This window comes from Bufo gargarizans, chromosome 6, assembly GCF_014858855.1.
Source record: "Bufo gargarizans isolate SCDJY-AF-19 chromosome 6, ASM1485885v1, whole genome shotgun sequence".
Classification (NCBI taxonomy): Eukaryota; Metazoa; Chordata; class Amphibia; order Anura; family Bufonidae; genus Bufo; species Bufo gargarizans.
Window position 1 is genome coordinate 65,907,032 of NC_058085.1, and position 23,417 is coordinate 65,930,448.

The 23,417-nt window shown below is 45.3% G+C and overlaps 1 long non-coding RNA gene and 11 other non-coding genes across 12 annotated transcripts; all 12 read right to left on the reverse strand.

Moving 5' to 3' along the window:
• Positions 1-3,372: 3,372 nt before the first annotated feature.
• On the reverse strand, positions 3,373-21,807 carry LOC122940811. Its single transcript, XR_006390386.1, has 13 exons — positions 21,758-21,807; positions 20,509-20,565; positions 19,422-19,463; positions 19,170-19,222; positions 17,456-17,512; positions 15,638-15,679; positions 13,431-13,483; positions 11,440-11,496; positions 10,084-10,125; positions 9,830-9,882; positions 8,550-8,571; positions 6,318-6,376; positions 3,373-3,527 (listed from the first exon to the last, which is right to left on the reverse strand). It is a non-coding gene; the product is annotated as an uncharacterized LOC122940811 (long non-coding RNA).
• LOC122942934 lies at positions 6,456-6,528 on the reverse strand. Its single transcript, XR_006390773.1, has one exon. It is a non-coding gene; the product is annotated as a small nucleolar RNA SNORD49 (small nucleolar RNA).
• LOC122942940 lies at positions 8,708-8,780 on the reverse strand. The gene has a single exon (XR_006390779.1). It is a non-coding gene; the product is annotated as a small nucleolar RNA SNORD65 (small nucleolar RNA).
• Positions 9,955-10,025, reverse strand: LOC122942936. Its single transcript, XR_006390775.1, has one exon. It is a non-coding gene; the product is annotated as a small nucleolar RNA SNORD65 (small nucleolar RNA).
• On the reverse strand, positions 10,179-10,244 carry LOC122942930. The gene has a single exon (XR_006390768.1). It is a non-coding gene; the product is annotated as a small nucleolar RNA R38 (small nucleolar RNA).
• On the reverse strand, positions 12,303-12,375 carry LOC122942941. The gene has a single exon (XR_006390780.1). It is a non-coding gene; the product is annotated as a small nucleolar RNA SNORD65 (small nucleolar RNA).
• LOC122942937 lies at positions 13,556-13,626 on the reverse strand. Its single transcript, XR_006390776.1, has one exon. It is a non-coding gene; the product is annotated as a small nucleolar RNA SNORD65 (small nucleolar RNA).
• On the reverse strand, positions 14,230-14,302 carry LOC122942943. The gene has a single exon (XR_006390782.1). It is a non-coding gene; the product is annotated as a small nucleolar RNA SNORD65 (small nucleolar RNA).
• Positions 15,509-15,579, reverse strand: LOC122942938. Its single transcript, XR_006390777.1, has one exon. It is a non-coding gene; the product is annotated as a small nucleolar RNA SNORD65 (small nucleolar RNA).
• LOC122942932 lies at positions 15,741-15,806 on the reverse strand. The gene has a single exon (XR_006390771.1). It is a non-coding gene; the product is annotated as a small nucleolar RNA R38 (small nucleolar RNA).
• On the reverse strand, positions 18,347-18,419 carry LOC122942944. The gene has a single exon (XR_006390783.1). It is a non-coding gene; the product is annotated as a small nucleolar RNA SNORD65 (small nucleolar RNA).
• On the reverse strand, positions 19,295-19,365 carry LOC122942939. Its single transcript, XR_006390778.1, has one exon. It is a non-coding gene; the product is annotated as a small nucleolar RNA SNORD65 (small nucleolar RNA).
• Positions 21,808-23,417: the final 1,610 nt, after the last annotated feature.

Consider the following 23,417-nt stretch of genomic DNA (forward strand, 5'->3'; position numbering starts at 1 on the left):
AACAGAATCGGCTCAGAGAGCCAGACCATAAGGGAAGGGGCCGTACATGTGGAAGCTATACTTTGTCTGAATGAAGAGGTAGACACCTCCCAGGCTCCTTTTAAAAAAGACTCAGCTTTTTTTTAATCTAAAGGATCCTTTAGTACTCCCATGTCAAAGGGAAGCACAGTTTTCCTAGAGACTTCAGATATAGCTACATCTATTCTAGGCGACTTATCCCAAGTAACACTTTAAAAGGATATTTTCGCTTAACGTTTTTTTCTAGACCCCCCCCCCCCCCCAAACATAACACCCTGAATGGACTTTGGTTCTTTCATCTCTTCTATGCCCATTGTGGATCTTATGTCTTTTAAAAGTCAATCCGTATCTTCTATTGGAAAACATGGCTTGCCACTTATCTCGCCTTCCTCAGAAGATAGGGACAAAGTTTCAGAATGCCAATATAAGATGGAGTGCATTTCATCTTCATAATCAGATTAAAGGGAGTCTGTCAGCAGATTTACCCCTTTTTAACAGTTGCCATACCGCTGTAGCCGCAAAACAGATGATTAACACAGTACCTTTATATGCTTTGGTGGACTTTTAAATATGCCAAAAATGAACTTTGATGAGGGCTCGCAAGTGCCCAGGGCGGAGTCCACCAGGTTGGAGCCCAGGCAGCTCTGCCTCTTCGGCTCTTATCCCCGCCCAGCCTCCTCTGCCCGCCTATCTGTTGTCTCTCCCCCTCAGCGAGATCCCGCGCTGACACGATGACTTCCTTGGTCGGGGCAAGAGTAGATAAAGTGGGATTATATGCAGATCTCCTTTTTTATGGATGAGCCTGAGACCACGCTTCCTAGAGCGATTGAAACAGGAAAATTTGGGGAGTACTCGGGCTGGCACATAAATTGGACGAAGTCTGCAATTATGCCCCTATGGGCACATACATGGCACTCACAATACTGTAATTTACCGGTTCAAATACCTGGGAGTTATGATCACCAAGGATCCCCAATTGTCATACTCCCTAAATATAGCACCCCTGGAATCCCTGTTTATTGATAAATTTAGAACGTGGAAGTCCCTATCGTTATCAATCATGGGGAGATTGAACCTGGTCAAGATTATTCTCTTGCCCAAGGGTCTATATCTAAGCTGGTACCGCAGGGATTCTTTGGTCGCATCCACGGCCTGGTGGCTAACTTTGTCTGGGGAGGAGCTAGAAGGAAACTTTCCCTTAATGTTCTGCAGAGCTCTGAGGGGAGGGGGGGGGGGGGGGGGGGAGTGTCATGGCTTGTCCCCACACATCTGCTCCCTCTACATAAATTGGCTCATCAGGTGTGGAATGCTGCCAAGATGCGATCATTTACAGATTTCCTGGATGATATTTCAATATGGGATAATCCCATGTTTGCTACTGAGAGAACTGGAAGGAATCTGGAAATCTCATGGTGTCCTTATCCTGCGAGACCTATATGTTGAGGACACTTTGCGCTCCTTCTTGCAGATGCAGGAGAAATTCGAGCTATCTTGTAACTTTCTTTAGCTATTTGCAACTGAGACCTGCCTTAAAGGCCCAGTTTGGGGATAGAGCAAAACATTTTAAAATACCCTTTTAAGTGGGTATACTGAGGTCACAGGGCCTGAGGTGTATCATTTTTTGTGCTTTATACACACCCGCTTAGTAATCGCATGTTGAACCCTCTAGCCATCGAGGGAAAGTGGAAAATCTCAATACAGTCTGACAGCTGGATGATTGGAATGAAGCCTTAATGGCCCCATTGAAGGTTTCTCCATCAACTAATAGGTTGAGTCAGCTGTTTATTCTGCATAGAAGTTACCTTACACCCACTAGGCTACACAAAATTTGTAGATTACCACACTATAGATGTCACAGATGCTTAGAGGATAACGCTGATTTTTGGCACCTGATGTGGGGTTACACACTTGAGGCTTCTGGTGAGAAGTGATTGAGGTATTGACAACTCTGGTCCCCTCTGCAGTACCACTGTGCCCTAAAATTTGTGTTCTGGGTATATTAGATGGAGATTTGGGGGCATTATCACAGGGTGTTCCTGAGTGAGACTATTCTTTGCTAGAAAAGCAATTGCCTTGAGGTGGCTGATCGAGCACCCACACTAAGGCAGTGGGAATCACTGGTCAATCACCCTGTGAGTATGGAACAAGATTGTAATTATCCACAGAAAATTGCCACAAAAGTTTCACAAGATGTGGGGAGAGTGGTGCTCATCTAACTTTACACAATGCCTGCATGCACTCTGGCTGATATTGTTCACACATCTGCTGTATAATAATGTGCTGCTCTCGGGTTCTGGATTATTGCTTTATCATACATGCTACTTACCTCTGATTAAGAATAGATCTTTCTTATATCTGCTGTAGGATTCTAAAAGCTCCATCATGTCAGTGTATGCAATGTGGGATTTATCCCACAATGCTCTATTGTAACATGCCTTATTTGTTAAACTTCAATAAAACAAGTTTAAAAAAAGTGCAAAGCCAAGTAAATTTTAATTGTTGCAGGTTTTTTGCTACCATTTTGTACAGAACACAATTTGCAGTACAATCATGCTGCTATACACTATTAACCACCTACAGGTCACTTTTTAAACTGTTGGGCCTAGTGAAAAGGCTAGGCCATCCTCCACCCAACACCAAGTAACTGAAACCTGTTAGCTAGAGTAGAGTGGATTTTACAGTAATTTTGGCAAGCAATACAAGTTTATTAAGAGGTAAGCCCTGCTTAATAAGTTTAGCATGGTCACTCCACACTACTATTTCCCCCCCAAGACTGGCATATGAAATGCCAGCCTTTAGTAAATCTGCCCCTTTACCTTACCCATACAAGGCACATGTCAGGTGGCACCAATTGTCTTCATCTCTTGGACATAAGCTCCTGGACAAACTATTGGGCACCAATCATGTGAAGGAACCTGCAATCCTGCACCCATGTGTAAGCAATTTTTTGTAGATTAGAAACCAATAGAGTATTTGTGCATTTTACTGGTGAGCGCAATACTCTTTATGGAATTGTTTCAACTAGGGATGAGTGAATCGACTTGATGAATCTGCGTGCAAGTGCTGTGCATCAGTTTTCTGGTGAGTATTTTGTGCAAGCCTTCTCCCATATGCAATTTTCTAATGCCATCAACAAATGAGCACAAGCAGTCCTAGTGATGGGTGAGGCCACTGCAGCCCAAGAGACAACCTTCACTGGTGAAGAGGTGTAAACCCTAGCACATGATATCCAAAGAGGTGCCAAACCCTCCGAACCTGTCACTTCATGCCCCAGATCTTTAACAAAGTTCACAGATCAGCTCCCATTAATTCCTGGGAAAGCCATTTGATCACATACTTCATGAACACAAGGACTAGTTAAGAAATGTTTATTCAATTCTATGTACAAGTTACATTGTGACTGGTTGCATTCTGCACAAATCTTTGTGGTTTGATAATCTATTAGAGGAATCAAGTCAAAGATCCAACTTCATGATCAGTAAACATTCAGTCAAGCTGGAGCGCTCCATCTAGGAAGAAAAGGGTTGTTAGAACTGCAGGAAAAGCAAGGAACTTTACATGACTGACAGCATGGTTTCCAAGTAATACTACATTAAAGGGGTATGGATAACAGACTGGTGGGGGTCCTACGATTGGGAGCCCATACCCCTGCAGCCTTTTAAAAAAAAAAAAAATGAAACAGCTGGTTGGGCTAGTGCATATCCCCTCCATTTCTATGGGAGACCCACAGATGGCAGTAGGACTATAATACCCCTTTAATGAAAATGCAGCATGGCAAGTGGACTTGTTATGCAAGATCTGCATGTTAAAGGCTTGTCTCATCAGGGTGAACCCAGGTCCACATCATAGGGATGCCCCTACTTGGGCACTCAACAGTAAGGCCCATTCACACGTCCACAATTTTGTTCTGCATTTTCCGGAACAGAATTGCAGACCCATTCATTTCTATGGGGCCACACGATGTGCTGCCCAGATCCAGAATTGCAGATCTGCACTTCTGGGTCCTGGATTTTTAATTATTTTTTTTTTAAATCCTATTGTCTGCAATTGCAGACAAGATTAGGCATTTTCTATAGAATGCCGGCGATGTGCGGTCCATGGAATGCACATTGTCAGTGTCTGTTTTGCGGATTTGCAAAACACACAAGGACATTTGAATGACCCTAAAAGGGGAAAACCCTCCCAAAATTTCACTATTGTAGATTTTTGGACGCATACCTTGGAGCACAACTCAGGGAACGATTGGGTGAAATACCAATTTAAGCCTTAAAGGGGTTGTCCGGGTTCAGCTCTGAACCCGGACATACCCTTATTTTTTCACCCCGGCAGCCCCCTGAGGCATCGGAGCATCTCATGCTCCGATGTGCTCCCGTGCCCTTTTGTTTTCAATAACACACTGCTGGGCGGTAACTTCCGCCCGGCAGTGTGTTCAGTGCCAGTGACGTCACTGGGGTTCCTGTCAGCCCCATGGAGAGCCCCGATACGTCACCGGAAGTCCTAAAATGCCTTTGCCCTGCACGATTTAGCGCAGGGCAAAGGAGAGCATCGGAGCATGAACTGCTCCGATCCTCCTGTCAGGGGGGCTGCCTGGGTGAAAATGGAGGGATGTCTGGGTTCAGCTCTGAACCCGGACAACCCCTTTAAGGACCAGTGACATTTCCCCTTTGTGTTTCAGCAGTCATAACAATTTGTTTTATTTTGTGGGATTAGTTGTTTAAGAAACCATTTAGTAATGTATTAAACAACTATTTTAGGGGAAAAGAAACCGCAATTTACATTTTACAGCATTCACTGTTTAGTATAAACAACCATAAGCGGGTCAGCACAATGATTCCCAATTTATGTCTATTTTATTTTTTCATGCTGCCAGCACCACAACTGCTTGCCCTCCAGACTAAAGGGGCTGGCTGTTTTAGCCGCTTGTGTATCTCTAGATAGGTAGCAGCTAAAATGGGCTTTGCCTTGTTTGAAAGCTCCATGGGAAGACATCGTTGTTTGAAATCAGGATGGCCGTGAATGCAGATTTTGCATATTTTTTTCCAGACTCCCCCATGCTCCGGCAGAACTTTTAAGTGCTTTTCCCAAAGGCCAGGCGATTAAAGAGGCAGTTTTCTCACCTGGCTCCTGTGATGTGCATTACAGGTATTGGCTTATAATTATCACCCCTACCAGGTGAGTGCTGCACTCCCTGGTCTAATTAGGTCACAGGCACTTCCAGGATCATGTGCAGATCATTGGGACACATGATTCTAGCCTGGTTTTACCCCACAATTTATACAGGCAACCCATGTGCATTGTGGGTTGAAACCAGGCTAGGATCACATTTGATCCCTGGAAGTGCTTGTGACCTAGATATAATGGGCAAGCACTGCCAAGTCTAGAAATTTTAATCATAAGGCAATAACTGTACTACACATTACAGGGGGCAAGACTACCACATCAGCACACTTCCTTAGATTGAGTCCAAGGGTGCCTTCACATGGCAAATTGTTGCAGAAACTTAAAAGGGAACCTGTCAGTTTTATGGTGTCCTAACTAAGGGCAACATAAATAAGTGACTGATTCTTTTAGCAAAATGCTGGGTCACCTTCTTTAATTGACCCAGTCAATCTGCCAACATCTTGTATTGAAAAGCTCCAGCTGATGAGTCCTGAATATTCATGAGCTCCTGATTCTCCCCACCCACCTGCTGAATGACTTTCCATATAAACCAGCAGCAGGTGGGCAGGGGAGTGGCTATAGCTCTGAATTAAATATACGCTGGACTCAATGACATCACGCTGGACTCAAATCAGCTCATTAGCATGCTGCATCTGTGTGTATATTATGAGGTAACCATCTGGCACACCAGTAAGTGAATACATCTAATGCACTTTTTAGTAGTTAATGATTGTATATATTTAGTTAGATTATAATCAAATATCCACATGACAGGTTCCCTTTAACAGATCCATTATTCTGAATGGGGTTATAGCAGCAAGCACATGGTTTTTAGCAGGCCCCATTCAGATGACGGGAGAGAGTTTCTCGTTTCAGAAACTTCTGCAATAATCTGCATAGTGGGAAGACACCCCAAAATGGCAGCTAGAAAAACATGTCAAGTGTGGACTTTAACCCTTGGACAATCCCTTTTACCACACAAGACATGCAGAGTACGTAGCACAACTGCTACAGAGAACCAGCCATTGATTTGCAGAGGCCTCAGTAGTAGAGTGTCTTCATGTATAACATGTCAGACAGGGATAACAAACATCACAGGCTCTCCACACTGCATAAATCCCCCACAGCATAGTTCTTACCTGATCAGCGCCATACGTTTTCCTTCACATGCAGCAAAGACTTGAAAGGGATATGGCATCTTAAAAAAAAAAAAAACACAAGTGTAAAGGCATGGAACCAGGATATGACAGTCATCTGGATTTTACAGAGATGGTGACAATCAGCAGGAATAGTTATTCGTCAGTTATCGCATCTGACGGCACTTCCTATAATCCTGGTCTCATCCTGTGTCAACCAAAGTTACGGGGTGACCATGTTACAAGTGGAGCACTATAGTTTTAGTTGATGGCCCCCTAAGGTGCCCATCTCCAGCTTTACCTCCTTTATCTGCAAGCTGAGAAGTGTGACCTTCAGTGATTAGTAATAGGCTCACTTGGCTGTTTTTAGATCTAGCACAGGTTAACCCCATAAGGACCAGGCAAATTTTTGTTTTAGCTTCTGCTTTTTACTTCCCATATGGCACCATTTAATATTTTATATGATGCATTGAGATGCTGAAAAATTCCAAATGTGCTGGAGTTTGGGTTTTGTTTTTATATAGTGTTCCATATGCAGTAAAACTGACCCATTACCTTTATTCTGCAGATCACTACAATTACAGCGAAAGTGTATTGTCATGTTCTCATACAAAACATTCAACTAGAGTGCTGAGGGTGCTCTGCAGTTTACCACCATTAGAGCGTCATTGTGATCACTATTCAATTTTAAAGAGGACCTTTCACTGATCCTGACATTGTGAACCAAGAATACAGACATGGAGAGCAGCGCCCGGGGATCTCACTGCACTTATCCCTGGGCGCCGCTCTGTTCTCCTGCTATGCCCTCCTGTATCTTGGGTCACTAAGTTATAGTAGGCGGAGTCTGCCCTTGTAATGCTGGCCAATCGCAGCACAGAGCTCACAGCCTGGGAGGTTATTTTCTCCCAGGCTGTGAGCTCTGCAATGCGATTGGCCAGCAGAACAAGGGCAGACTCCGCCTACTATAACTTAGTGACCCAAGATACAGGAGGGCATAGCAGGAGAACGGAGCGGCGCCCAGGGATAATCTCCATGTCTGTATTCTTAGTTCACAATGTTAGGATCGGTGAAAGGTCCTCTTTAAGGGTTAAAGTGATGAACAGTGAATCAGACACTTTTCTTAGCGATTAATAAGTTAATATTTTAATAGTATTGGCATTTTGGGATGTGGTGATTTTTTATTTTTTTATTGTTTGATAAGGGTCATTTGATTTTTATAACACCTATCCCCACAGGGCTCTTTAATATGCAATTCTCTGATGGCTTGTGCCAGACTGCAATGAAGTACCACTACAGCCCAGGGCAGTTTATGTTCCTATGGAGCCTCAGGCAGAAACATTGTATGGTAGGCATAGGAGCCGCGATCAGGCTCAATGCTACCACAGCAAACAGGGCTGCTGTTTGGGACCCAGGAGTGCAGCACCCCTAAGGTTACAGTGCTCAGATGCTGCTGTCAATTTGTAACAGAATGAGGGTTTAAATGCCTGCAATCAGGTTCATTGCCGATTGAGGACACTGCCTCTGTGTGCCTGCTATGTAAAACATCTAAGGCAATGAAGGCTAACCTTGGCACTCCAGCTGTGGTGAAACTACAACTCCCAGCATGCTCTATTTATTTCTATACAGTTCTGAGAGCAGCCAAGCAAGGGGGGCATCTTGGGAGTTGTAGTTTTACCAGTTTGAGTGCCAAGGTTAGCCATCACTGATCTAAGGCATCGGCTCCATCTTTAAAGAACTGCACCTGGATGGACAGTTATGCTCAGCTGCAGGAAGTGTCCTTATACTTTTTTTACAGAAGAAATCAATTTCTGAAATTACGTCGTGAAGTCTCATGAGACTTTGGGTAATGACCAGCTCATAGCCAATACTATACAGCAGGGATGTCAAACTCGTGGCCCTCCAGCTGTTGCAAAACTACAACTCCCATCATGCCTGGGCATACTACAGCTATCAGGGAATGATGGGAGTTGTAGTTTTGCAACATCTGGAGGGCCATGAGTTTGACATCCATGCTGTACAGAGTGCTCGCTCTGTACAGTATTGGAACAGTTATGCGAATTGACTTTGGATGCATCATCCAAAGTAGATTTGCTTATCCCTACTTGTGACCAAGTGATGTCCAGAGTGATGGCTGCATCTGGTGCCCATAATACGCTAGGCTACCCGCCACTAGCCTAGAGTGTATGCTCTCAAGTGAAAGCAGGTAGAAAGAGCAGTTAAAACTAGTGAACTTACCGAGTACAGAACCAAATCAAACCTAAAAAACAAATAAGAACTGCAGTTAGTTATCTGAGAATACAACTCCACTGTACATTATAGCCTTCTATATGTACTCCACAGTCCAGGAACAAACTATGCCACAGGTGTCCAAGAGTCAAGACAACTTCTGAAGTGCTCAGATCAACCTTTATCACCACCAACAATCTGACGGTAATTCCAGCTCTTTTAAGGTTAGTCTCATCACTGCACAAACCAAGAGGGTGTCTAGTTCTAATCCTGGGCATTTCATCTGGGCCATCTGAAAGTTATGGAGATCAGAAGCCCAGTCACTAGCTTTGCACAGTATTTGATTACATGTAGGTATGGGACCAACTTCCCAGGGAGTCACCCCAGCTGCACAACTATCCCTGTGCTTTGAGTCCCTGTGAGAAAAAGTACATTACAAGTGTTTGTCGCTCAGACAAAAGCTAGACCTTAAAGGGGGGGTGGGGGTCACCCACCAGGCCTGTGGAGGGAAACATAACTTGCCTGTCCCCACTGCCAACTTCCCTCTGTCCAGCACTATGTTCTGGTGTCTGCAGAAATTATTGGGCAACCAATGACTGGTTACAACAATCACATCTCCACAAAGTGGCAACCCACTGACATGCTATGTCACTTTGGGACAACTCCATTCAGCTATGGTAGCATATGACCCTCACTCATTTCAGAAGTTTCCAAGCAGGGACATAGCTGTGACATAGCAGGAAAGTATGCCATGTGAAGGCTTGAAGGTTGGTTAAAAAAAAAAAAAAACTACAAAAGCAGAACAAACCCTTTTAAGACCAAGTGCAGCTAATGATATTGCAGTTTAACAGTAGTGTGAACATAACCTAACCCTGCAGTCCTACCTTTCCCACTTGCTGACATATCTGAGTGTTACCCAGAAGCACACAATTACAGCCCATTCACACCCATATTTTTATATTCACACCCACTCAGCAATTTTAAATATCTGATGTGGACCCATTCATTTCAACACGGCCGCAAAAGACGCTGACAGCACACCATGTGCTGTGCGCATCTGTATTTTCATTCTGTGGCCCCACAAAAAAAATATGAACATGTCCTATTCTTATCTGTTTTTGCAGAGAATAGGCATTTTTACCATGGACATTGATCTGCAAAATGCAGAACACACAGCCTGCAATTGTTTTGCAGATCCACAGAGACTGATAGTTGTGTGAATGCACCTGAAGTAGTATGACCCTGTAGTAGGAGCAGTATTGTGATCACTTCAGATTAAAACAAGTTACCTTGCCAGTCACTCGATGCCCTCCGGCCTCTTCAGAAACAAGGGCTCCCATACCTGAAAGATACAAGAGTACAGTTAGTACATTATAAATCATGTACATAACATGAGCTGTAACATCCATCGTGTGCTCAGAGACCTGTCTCACCACCTGCAGTCTGCCGGTAATTCCAGCTATTTAAAGGTTAATCTCATCATTGCACTACATAGGCATAGCGGTCAATAGGGCTTCCATGCACATTTAAGGAGTAGTCTTACCTCTAGTAGCATTCTTTGATGTCTGGTCACACCAGCAGACACCTAGAGAGAAAAAATAAAATATCAGGCATCCTGTCCTCAAGTTAGAAAATAAGAAAAGCCTCAGTGTGTACGGTGTCCTCATCATTTCAGACAGGGATAACAAAGCATCATCGGCTTTTCGTGCACAGCAGGTAAAGAGCTCCAATTCACCTGAGAAATAAGCCTATGGATCCAGCCGGCAGCCATATACTGCTCCCATTGAGGCCATTAAAGGGAGATCCTGGTGAGATGGAGTTCTGTCACCCACAGGACAGAGAATCATCATAAGATTACGAGTACAGGGACCTGTACCCCACCATAGTGAACAAACCAGCACTAGGTGCTCCACTCCATCTCTATGGAACTGCTGAGGGCTGTTCTGTGCCATCTACCAGTCGAAGAGCAACAGAGAACACTCAACCTGATATGGTCATTTTAGGGATACAGGACCACCATTCTCAAGATAGCGGAGGTCCAGCAGATGGAGGCCCACCATTTAATAGTTAGACAGGGGATCACTTAATCTAACCAGAATTCCCTTTAGGGTCAATAGACTGGATCCCTTAGTAGTGACAAGCTACAAAGATTTTAAGCAGGGCCAGTAGGAGGCACCATATGCTCCTATCCCAAAGAGTATGGCGTGTTAATATAAGATGTGACCACAGATCAATAGGTGGCATAGCAGCACCAAGCAAGATGTTACTGGAAGCCTCAAAAGTAAAGTTCAATCTTACCAAAGACTAAAGGCCCCTTTAGAGGAGACAATTAGGAGGGAAGTGTTCCTCCCTAGCAATGACTTACTCATTGGTGAAGGAGACCTGTATTTACATGCAGCGATCTCTATAGTATGGGGAGGGACACTCTGCCATCACTCATCCCCATAAATAAGCCATCTACCCAATGAATGTACATTCCACATTCATCAGCAGGACCTTCACTATAGCAGATCACTAATGAGAATTCGGAGGAACGCTTGTTAAAAATGATCTGCCCAATGCTTGGTCAGTGTGATAGGCCCTTAAGGCATGAAAGTGAAAATTCAGGACTTGTGTTACCACCAGACTACTTTACTGCAGCTTATAGTAAATTTATTGGCTCAAATCTACGGTAAAATTGACACCAACAGGGTAAAAGGAGTCAGTGCAAGGCTTCCAACAAGCCATGATAGGTTCCTACAGTAATGTCCAAGCTGGCCAATTTTGGAAGGACCAGTCAGCCATCTAATGAGTTTGTCCCAATTGACCAATGCCAAAGAACCTAGGGTTGGGCACACTATCAATATATCCAGGAGCTTAGTGGAGATAGGTCATGGCCCATGAATGTGTCAGAACTCACCAGCTTTAGTGTCAGCCAGGATCAAAGTGCTTCTTGAATGACATCTGCACAGCTGTCCTGTAAAAGGAGAAATCCAGGTTACTAAGAAACTGTCAAAATCAGGTACCACAGATAACTGCATCATTCACAAGAGCGACCACACAACCCCTAAGAGAGGACACTGCCTGAGCCTGCTGATAGCAAGCAAATGTGGGATGTGAGGTATGTGGTGCAAGAACCATCTAATGCCATCCATACAGGCAGAACTACCCATCATATGTGACTGAGTGTCAATACCCCCATACTTCCAAACCATTAATGTCTGCTGAGATGTGACGACCCACATTTATCACCAGAAAAGATGTCCACCTGCTCCTGGGCACCACATGCAGGTGGAGAATGAATGGAGGTGCCACACGTGCTCAGATGGCTCCATTCAAACCAATGCAATCTGCCAGGCATGCCTGCTAGAAGTGAAGCGAGAGATCTGTCATCTGCATGGCAGGCCTTCATCCAATCTCCAGAAGGATGACGCACGTGGTGCCCCAGGCATGATGAGGGTTGTGGAACCCCCCTGTCTGAAGGTAAATATGGGTCCCAAAGGCTGGATCCCACAGCGATCAGACATGTCTAACATCCTAGGGAAAGGCTGTCAATGGGCTCAAAACCTAACTATCACCAAACCACAGGATGGGTAATCAACCACTGAGACCCTCAATTAGGAGAACAGCGGTCCCATGTGAGCAGAGCATTGGTGGAGGTGCACACTGCGGCCCCAAACTAAAAAGGACTATATGGTCAGTCACAGGAACCCCATTAGAATGAGTGGGACCACTACCATGACTATGCCACAGGTTTCCAAGAGTAAAGACAACTTCTGAAGTGCTCAGATCAACCTTTATCACCACCAACAATCTGACGGTAATTCCAGCTCTTTTAAGGTTAGTCTCATCACTGCACAAACCAAGAGGGTGTCTAGTTCTAATCCTGGGCATTTCATCTGGGCCATTGAAAGTTATGGAGATCAGAAGCCCAGTTACTAGCTTTGCACACTATTTCATTACATGTAGAGCCCCGAATATGGGACCAACTTCCCAGGGAGTCACCCCAGCCGCACAACTATCCCTGCGCTTTGAGTCCATGAGAAAAAGTACATTACAAGTGTTTGCTGATCAGACAAAAGCTAGACCTTAAAGGGTCACCCACCAGACCTGTGGAGGGAAGCATACTTGCCTGTCCCCACTGCCAACTTCCCTCTGTCCAGCACTAAGTTCTGGTGTGCCTACAAATTTCTGCAACCAATGACTGGTTGCAGCAGAGTCATGTCTCCGCAAAATGGCACAACCCAGAGACATGCCATGTCACTTGGGGACACAACTGGCCATTCAGCTATGGTAGCATGTGACCCTCACCCATTCCAGAAGTTTCCAAGCGGGGACAAAGGGGTGGACATAAGCTGGCAAATAGCAGGAAAGTATGCCATGTGAAGGCTGGTAAACAAAACAGGTCTACAAAAGCACAACAAACCCTTTTAAGACCATGTCTATAAGTGCAACTAATGATATTGCAGTGTAACAGTAGTGTGAATGTACCCCAACCCTGCAGTCCTACCTTTCCCACTGTGCTGCCATATATCTGAGTGTTATCCAGAAGCACACAATTAGGGCCCATTCACACCCATATTTCTATTCACATCCATTCAGCAAATTTGCATACCTGATGTGGACCCATTCATATTAACGGGGCTGCAAAAGACGCCGACAGCACACCATGTGCTGTCTGTATTTTCATTCTGTGGCCCCACAAAAAAAAAATTATGAACATGTCCTATTCTTGTCAGTATTTTGAGAATAGGCATTTCTACCATGGACATTGATCTGCAAAAAATGCAGCACACGGCCTGTAACTGTTTTGCAGATCCACAAAGACTGATAGTGGTGTGAATGCACCTGGAGTAGTATGACCCTGTAGTAGGAGCAGTATTGTGATCACTTCAGATTAAAACCAGTTACCTTGCCAGTCACGCGATGCCCTCTGGCCTCTTCAGAAACAAGGGCTCCCATACCTGAAAGATACAAGAGTACCGTTAGTACATTATAAATTATGTACATAACATGAGCTGTAACATCCATCGTGTGCTCAGAGACCTGTCTCACCACCTGCAGTCTGCCGGTAATTCCAGCTATTTAAAGGTTAATCTCATCATTGCACTACATAGGTATAGCGGTCAATAGAGCTTCCATGCACATTAAGGAGTAGTCTTACCTCTAGTAGCATTCTTTGCTGTCTGGTCGCACCAGCAGACACCTAGAAAAGAAAAAAGAATCAGGCATCACTGACATCACACAGCGTCGGCTCAGGAAGAAAGTGTAGCATGCAGGCTGGCGGGTGACCCTAGAGCGGTAATAGCAAGCGCTTCACTCCCGCTCCATGGTCACATGACAAAAATCCTCAATGCTAAAAAATTTGCAATGATGTTGGTGTTGTATTACTCAATTGAAAATAGAGTAATAGTTTCAGCCCTACAGCAGAGCACTTGGTGGAAGTGCACACTGCTGCCCCAAACTAAGACTATGGTGGGTCACAAGAACCCCATTAGGATGAGTGGGACTCTTACCAGTCTAAGTCTGCCCCTATCCAGCAGAAAGGCATTAACTCATTCCTGGAATACCCCTTAAAGAACATGACCACCATGGTAAGCTATGACAAGCCTATAGTCACATAAGTCGCAAAAACAGCTTCTATATGTACTCCACAGTCCAGGAACAAACTATGACACAGGTTTCCAAGAGTCAAGACAACTTCTGAAGTGCTCAGATCAACCTTTATCACCACCAACAATCTGACGGTAATTCCAGCTCTTTTAAGGTTAGTCTCATCACTGCACAAACCAAGAGGGTGTTTAGTTCTAATCCTGGGCATTTCATCTGGGCCATCTGAAAGTTATGGAGATCAGAAGCCCAGTATTTGATTACATGTAGATGCCCGAATATGGGATTAACTTCCCAGGGAGTCACCCCAGGCGCACAGCTATCCCTGCGCTTTGAGTCCCTGTGAGAAAAAGTACATTACAAGTTTTTGTCGATCAAACAAAAGCTAGACCTTAAAGGGGGAGTGGGGGGGGGGGGGGGTTACCCACCAGGCCTGTGGAGGGAAGCACACATGCCTGTCCCCACTGCCAACTTCCCTCTGTTCAGCACCATGTTCTGGGGTGCCTATAAATTTCTGCAACCAATGACTAGTTGCAACAGTCACATCTCCCCAAAATGGCACATAAGCCACTGCCATGTCACTTGGGGACAACTGGCCATTCAGCTATGGTAGCACGTGACCCTCATCCATTTTAGTAGTTTCCAAGCAGGGACAAAGTGGTGGACAAAATAAGCTGTGACAAGGCATGAAAGTATGCCATGTGAAGGCTGGTAAACAAAACAGGTCTACAAAAGCAGAACAAACCCTTTTAAGACCATGTCTATAAGTGCAACTAATGATATTGCAGTTTAGCAGTAGTGTGAATGTACCCCAACCCTGAAGTCCCTTTCCCCACTTTTCTACTTTGAGCTGCCATATATCTGAGTGTTACCCAGAAGCACACAATTAGGGCCCATTCACACCCATATTTTTCTATTCACATCCATTCAGCAATTTTGAATATCTGATGTGGACCCATTCATTTTTTAACATGGCCACAAAAGATGCCGATAGCACACCATGTGCTGTCCGCATTTGTATTTTCATTCTGTGCCCCCCCAAAAAAAAAAATTATGAACATGTCCTATTCTTGTCTGTATTTTCAGAGAATAGGCATTTCTACCATTGACATTGATCTGCAAAAAATGCAGCACACACAGCCTGTAACTGTTTTGCAGATCCACAAAGACTGATAGTTGTGTGAATGCACCTGAAGTAGTATGACCCTGTAGTAGGAGCAGTATTGTGATCACTTCAGATTAAGACCAGTTACCTTGCCAGTCACTGCGATGCCCTCCGGCCTCTTCAGAAACAAGGGCTCCCATACCTGAAAGATACAAGAGTACAGTTAGTACATTATAAATCATGTACATAACATGAGCTGTAACATCCATCGTGTGCTCAGAGACCTGTCTCACCACCTGCAGTCTGCCGGTAATTCCAGCTATTTAAAGGTTACTCTCATCATTGAACAACATAGGCATAGCGGTCAATAGGGCCTCCATGCACATTTAAGGAGTAGTCTTACCTCTAGTAGCATTCTTTGATGTCTGGTCACACCAGCAGACACCTAGAGAGAAAAAAAATAAAGAAGAATCAGGCATCCTGTCCTCAAGTTGGAAAATGATAAGAAAAGCCTCAGTGTGTACGGTGTCCTCATCATTTCAGACAGGGATAACAAAGCATCATCGGCTTTTCGTGCACAGCAGGTAAAGAGCTCCAATTCACCTGAGAAATAAGCCTATGGATCCAGCCGGCAGCCATATACTGCTCCCATTGAGGCCATTAAAGGGAGATCCTGGTTAGATGAAGTTCTGTCATCCACAGGACAGGAAATCATCTTGAGATTACCCCCCATAGTGAACAGACCAGCACTAGGAACATGTGCACCCCCACTCCATCTTTATGGAACCACTGAGGGCTGTTCAGTACCACCTACCAGTCTGAGAAGAGCAACAGGGAACACTCAACCTGATATGCTGGTCATTTTAGGGGTATAGGACCTACCATTTGATAGTTAGAAAGTGGATCACTTAATCTAACCAGAATTCCCTTTAGGATCTATAGACTGGATCCCTTAGTGGTGGCAAGCTACAAAGATTTTAAGCAGGGTCAATAGGAGGCACCATATGCTCCTACCCCAGAGTATGGCGTGTTAATATAAAATGTGACCACCGATCAATAGGTGGCATAGCAGCACCAAGCAAGATTTTACTGGAACCCTCTGAAGTTCAATCTTACCAAAGACTAAAGGCCCCTTTAGAGCAGACAATTGTCAGGAGGGAAGCATTCCTTCCTAGCAATGACTTCCTCATCAGTGAAGACCTGTATTTACATGCAGCGATCTCCTCTATAGTATGAGGGGCACTCTAATGCCATCACTCATACCCATAAAAGATCCATATACCCAATGAATGAACATTCCACATTCATCAGCAGGACCTTCACTATAGCAGATCACTAATTAGCATTCTGAGGAATGCTTGTTAGAAATGATCTGCCCAATGCTTGGGCAGTGTGATGGGCCCTTAAAGGGAGTCTGTCACCTCCATATGGCAAAATAGTGCTTACATGGCTCTGTAGCACACATACAGGATTATAACAGTACCCTTGTTCTTTTCTTTAGACTTGCACCAGCAGGAAAAACGAAGTTTATTTCATATGCAAATGAGCACTCGCAAGTGCCCAGGGGCGGCGTCAGTGTGTAGGTGCCCAGGCTGCTCTGCCTTCTTTTCACTTTACTCCTCCCCAGTCTCTGCCTTTGCCCGCCCTCCAAGTCTGGACCTATCGATAGGTCAAGAGACTTGGAGGGCGGGCAAAGGCAGAGACTGGGGAGGAGTAAAGTGAAAAGGCAGAGCAGCCTGGGCACCTACACACTGAATGCCGCCCCTGGGCACTTGCAAAACTCAGTTTTTCCTGCTGGTGCAAGTCTAAAGACAAAGGTACCATTACAGTCCTGTATAGGTGTGCTACAGAGCCATGTAAGTGCTGTATATGGCCATATGGAGGTGACCGATTCCCTTTGAGGCATGAAAGTGGAAATTCAGGACTTGTGTTGCCACAAGACTACTTTACTGCAGCTTGTAGTAAATTTATTGGCTCAAACCTACGGTAAAATTGACAACAGGTACAAGGAGTCAGTGCAGGGACTTCCAACAAGCCATGGTAAGTCTGTGTATGAGAACCTATGTACAAGCTGGCCAATTTTGGAAGGAGCAGACCACCATCTGATTAGTTTGTCCAAATCGACCAATGCCAAAGAAGCTAGGGTTGGGCACATTGAATTTTAATATACCCAGGAGCTCAGTGGAGACTGGTCATTGCCCATGAAGGTGTCAGAACTCACCAGCTTTAGTGTCAGCCAGGATCAAAATGCTTCTTGAATGACATCTGCACAGCTGTCCTGTAAAAGGAGAAATCCAGGTTACTAAGAAACTGGCAAAAGCACATGTGAGGTATGTGGTGCAAGAACTGTCATGCCATCCATACAGGTAGAACTACCCATATGTGATTGAGTGTGAATACCCTCATACTTGCAAACCATTAAGGTCTGACAGTGTGATGACCCACATTTATCACCAGAAGAGATGTCCACCTGCTCCTGGGCACCACATGCAGGTGGAGAATGTATGGAGGTGCCATATATGTGCTCAGATGGCTTTATTCAAAAGCATGCAATTCGCCAGGCATGCCTGCTAGAAGTGAAGCGAGAGCCAATCTCCAGAAGGATGATGCAGGTGGTGCACCAGGCATGAGGGTTGTCGAACCCCCTGTCTGAAGGTAAATATGGGTCCCAAAGGCTGGATCCCACAGCGATCAGACACATTCCAACATCCTGTGGAAAGGCTGTCAATGGGCTCAAAACCTAACTATCACCAAACCACAGGATGGGTAATAAGTGTGATGGGTGGGTGGTCAGCCACTGAGACCTTCAATTAGGAGAACAGTGGTCCCATGTGAGCAGAGCATTGGTGGAGGTGCACACTGCAGCCCCAAACTAAAAGGACTATATGGTCAGCCAAAGGAACCTCATTAGAATGAGTGGGATCCCTACCAGTCTGCCCCTATCCAGCAGAAAGGCATTAACTCACTCCTGGAATACCCCTTGAAGCACATGACCACCATGATAAGCTATGACAAGCCTATGGTCACAAATACATTATAGCCTTCTTTGTACGTCACAGACCAGGAACAAACTATGCCACAGGTTTCCAAGAGTCAAGACAACTTCTGAAGTGCTCAGATCAACCTTTATCACCACCAACAATCTGACGGTAATTCCAGCTCTTTTAAGGTTAGTCTCATCACTGCACAAACCAAGAGGGCGTCTAGTTCTAATCCTGGGCATTTCATCTGGGCCATCTGAAAGTTATGGAGATCAGAAGCCCAGTCACTAGCTTTGCACAGTATTTGATTACATGTAGATCCGAATATGGGACCAACTTCCCAGGGAGTTGCCCCAGCCTGCACAACTATCCCTGCGCGAAAAAGTACATTACAAGTGTTTGCCGCTCAGACAAAAGCTAGACCTTAAAAAGGGGTGTCAGCCACCAGACCTGTGGACAGAAGCATAATTGCCTGTCCCCACTGCCAACTTCCCTCTGTCCAGCACTATGTTCTAGTGTCTGCCCATAAAGTTCTGCAACCAATGACTAGTTGCAGCAGAGTCATGTCTCTGCAAAATGGCACATAACCCACAGACATGCCATGTCACTTGGGGACACAACTGGCCATTCAGCTATGGTAGCATGTGACCCTCATCTATTCCAGAAGTTTCCAAGCAGGGACAATCCTGCAGTCCTACCTTTCCCACTTGCTGCTATATATCTGAGTGCTACCCAGAAGTACACAATTAGGGCCCATTCCTACCTGTATATTCTTATCCATTTTTACAGAGAATAGGCATTTCTACCATGGACATTGATCTGCAAAATGCAGAACACACGGCCTGTAACTGTTTTGCAGATCCACAGAGACTGATAGTTGTGTGAATGCGGCTGGAGTAGTATGACCCTGTAGTAGGAGCAGTATTGTGATCACTTCAGATTAAAACCAGTTACCTTGCCAGTCACGCGATGCCCTCCGGCCTCTTCAGAAACAAGGGCTCCCATACCTGAAAGATACAAGAGTACAGTTAGTACATTATAAATCATGTACATAACATGAGCTGTAACATCCATCGTGTGCTCAGAGACCTGTCTCACCACCTGCAGTCTGCCGGTAATTCCAGCTATTTAAAGGTTACTCTCATCATTGCACTACATAGGCATAGCGGTCAATAGGGCCTCCATGCAGATAAGGAGTAGTCTTACCTCTAGTAGCATTCTTTGATGTCTGGTCACACCAGCAGACACCTAGAGAAATAAAAGAAGAATCAGGCATCCTGTCCTCAAGTTGGAAAATGATAAAAGCCTCAGTGTGTACTGGTGTCCTCATCATTTCAGACAGGGATAACAAAGCATCAGCTTTTTGTGCACAGCAGGTAAAGAGCTCCAATTCACCTGAGATCTAAGCCCATGGATCCGGCCGGCAGCCATATACTGCTCCCATTAAAGGGAGATCCTGGTTAGAGGAAGTTCTGTCATCCACAGGACAGGGAATCATCATGAGATTACGATTACAGGGACCTGTGAATACGCTCCTATTTTGGGAGTAGTATTCATGTGCACTTTCACCCCACCTATCTAATAGACGACCTTGATTATGGTGGTACATATAGGTGTGTGCTCCTCCTCCCACCGGTTGCTATTGCACATGGAGGTAACTAGGAGCTACACTATATGTGCGGGGTCTGCACTCCTGAACATAAATGCATAACGGCATAGGCAGGTTTAGCGTAGGACCCGCCTGAATTGAGACCACCTTGTCGCTTGGTAGGTGGGCTTAGATGTGTTTTGATCAAAGTGTATTGAACAAGTGTCAGATTTTATCGAGAGTGAGTGCTTAGTCCAAATGTTATACTTGCATCTATTATAGTGCATTATTCTCTGACTATAAATGTAGCCATGTACATCCGCAAAATTAATTATATTGTGCAGGATGCGTTATATATTTTTCCCTGTGATTGGCAGTGTAATAGGCCCTTAAGGCATGGAAATTCAGGACTTGTGTTACCACCAAACTACTTTACTGCAGCTTGTTGGAACTTTATTGGGTCAAACCTACAGTAAAATGGACATCAACTGGTACAAGGAGGCAGTGCAAGGCTTCCAACAAGCCATGATAGGTTCATACAGACTAATCTCCAAGCTGGCCAATTTTGGAAGGAGCAGCCAGCCATCTAATGAGTTTGTCCCAATCGACCAATGCCAAGGAAGCTAGGGTGGGGCACATTGAATTTCAATATACCCAGGAGCTCAGTGGAGACAGGCCGTGGCCCATGAAGGTGTCAGAACTCACCAGCTTTAGTGTCAGCCAGGATCAAAATGCTTCTTGAATGACATCTGCACAGCTGTCCTGTAAAAGGAGAAATCCAGGTTATTTTTATTATTTATTATTAAAGCGCCATTCATTCCATAGCGCTGTACATATAAGGGGTGCACATACATAATACAGACAATTGCACTAAGGTTACTAAGAAACTGGCAAAATCAGGTACCACCGATAACTGCATCATTCACAAGAGCGACCACACTACCCCCGAGAGGACATTGCCTGAGCCTGCTGATAGCAAGCATATGTGGGATGTGATGCATGTGGTTCAAGAAGCGTCTAATGCCATCCACACAGGCAGAACTACCCATCATATGTGACTGAGGGTGTGAATACCCTTATACTTCCAAACCATTAAGGTCTGAGATGTGACAACCCACATTTATCACCAGAAGAGATGTCCACCTGCTCCTGGGCACCACATGCAGGTGGAGAATGAATGGAGGTGCCACACGTGCTCAGATGGCTTCATGCAAACCAATGCACCAAGCATGCCTGCTAGAAGTGAAGCAAGAGATCTGTCATCTGCATGGCCAGCCTCCATCCAATCTCCAGGAGGGTGATGCAGGTGGTGCTCCAGGCATGACAAGGGTTGTGGAACCCCCCCTGTCTGAAGGCAACTATGGGTCCCAAAGGCTGGATCCCACAGCGATCAGACATGTCTAACATCCTGGAGAAAGGCTGTCAATGGGTTCAAACTTAATCACCACCAAACTACAGGATGGGTAATAAGTGTGATGGGTGGGTGGTCAGCCACTGAGACAATCAATTAGGAGAACAGGGGTCCCATGTGAGCAGAGCATTGGTGGAGGGGCACACTGCAGCCCCAAACTAAAGGACCATCTATGGTGGGTCACAAGAACCCCATTAGGATGAGTGGGCCCCTACCAGTCTAACAGTCTGCCCCCACCCAGCAGAAAGGCATTAACCCATTCCTGGAATAACCCTTAAAGCACATGACCACCATAAAAGCCTATGGTCACATAAACCACAGCTCTCAGCTTCTGCTTTCAGGGCATGCTGGGTGTTGTAGTATAAGAACAGAGACACATGTTGGCTATCATAACTCTAGATATAACCCATTGACCCCCAGTACTACACGTGGCACTGCCAACTAAACATAATGCCACCTCCAGCTAAAGATAAGCCTAGAACAGGCCCCAAGGTACCCTCCTACCACGGATGGCACCGGATTGTGCACAGACAGATGACGTACCTCACTCCTGCCGCTACCGCCATGCTAAAAGACCATACACGGATGTAAAGCGAGTTTTTATAGTACGGAAATCCCGCCATGAGGCACCGCGATGCTAACAGGAGCATGTCGGGAAATGTAGTCCTAAGTGATTCTACAGCGCATGCGTCCTTCAGTAAACGACCGAGGAGATTCATTATTATTCAGCAAAATAACGACACGAAGTAGAGCCGAGTTACCTTTTAATCTGCGGATGAATTTGCAGTAAATGTGATTGTTTCCTTATTTTCCTCGTTCCGCTGAGGTGTACTGTGGCAGAGTGACCACTAGGTGGCGCTCTTTAGCCATATACTGTAGAATCCATGCGCAGTGCGGGGAATGTTACCCTGCTCAGTGCACTGTAAAGTGCACCTGGATGAAGGGGGGCTGCCATGGTGAGAAATATTGCTGGTGGCATGAAGATCCACCAGGGGCTGGAAGTGCTGAACAGCGGATCTGGAGAGATAATGAGATTTCTGACTTTGCATAGTACTTGGGCCATTAAGCAGACGGTTAATTAGAAATGAAATGGAAGATTACCCTCTTATAGAGAGATAAAGGCATAATCGAGCCCTGCGTCTGTATCCTTGTGCCTTGGTAGTCACCGCTGTGCTATCACCCCCCTGCCCGTTATTAATGGTAATGGGGATCCACGCACCGTCACCGACTTCATCCCTCTCCTTTTTTATTTGCAAGGAGTCTCTTGGAATTTGTGCAATGCTGGCCCGCTGCCATTCCCCAGAAAAACAAATCCTTCTCTAGAAAACGATGATGCCGTCTTCCTGATAATTGGGCTTTAGAGCGTAATTTTCCATGACTAAATAATTTTGCTAATAAACAGACAAAACGTGACTAAAACCGGATGCTTGTCCCAGAGGTGCGGCGGGAACAAATATTACACTACATCTGGCTGAAAGCTGCTTTATGCCAGGTGCACACTTGGTGGTAGTGCCACATCATAAAGCCGTGGTGCAACCGCACCGCACACATACCGTGAATTCTAGTCCAGTGAGCGCCTGAGAGGGCATCTCCAGGTATTTTCCTGCCTGATGAGACGGGAACCATAAGTAATGGTAGAACGGCAGTGACTGGGATTGGTGAAGGTTGTAATCTCTTGTTTAAAAGGGCATCTGCCAGCAGTTTTGTATGTATGAAACTGTCACGCCTTGCCCTGTGAATGTGCGGAGATCTGCCAGGCTGGCTGCACATGTCTGATTCTTCTCTTTGTTTTGGTTTGGGTTTGAGCTGGATCCATCTTCCCTCAGGTGTACTGGGTTGATTATTAGCAAGGCTATTTATTCCTCCTTCTCCCAGTGGCCTGTGCGGGTTATAGTTCTTTCCTGGGAGCTCTTGATTTGTGGTGGATCGTCTGCACCAGCTCTGCTCAAGATAAGTCCTCTCCTTCCTTTCCCTTTGTGTGTTATCTAGGCCTCTAGGGAGACGCTTGCTTCCTCCTGGTTTGAAGAAGCAGGTTGCCTCTTCCCTTTTCCCTGCTGCTTAGGGTTTGCCCAGGGTGTTCAGGTTTAGGCACGAGGGCATGTGCATGTCCACCCTAAGGGTATGCACATGGGCACAGCAGTTTAGGGAAAGCTTTTAGGGATCGCTAGGAGGCGACCCTTTTCTCCCCTGCTTTTGGGCCTAG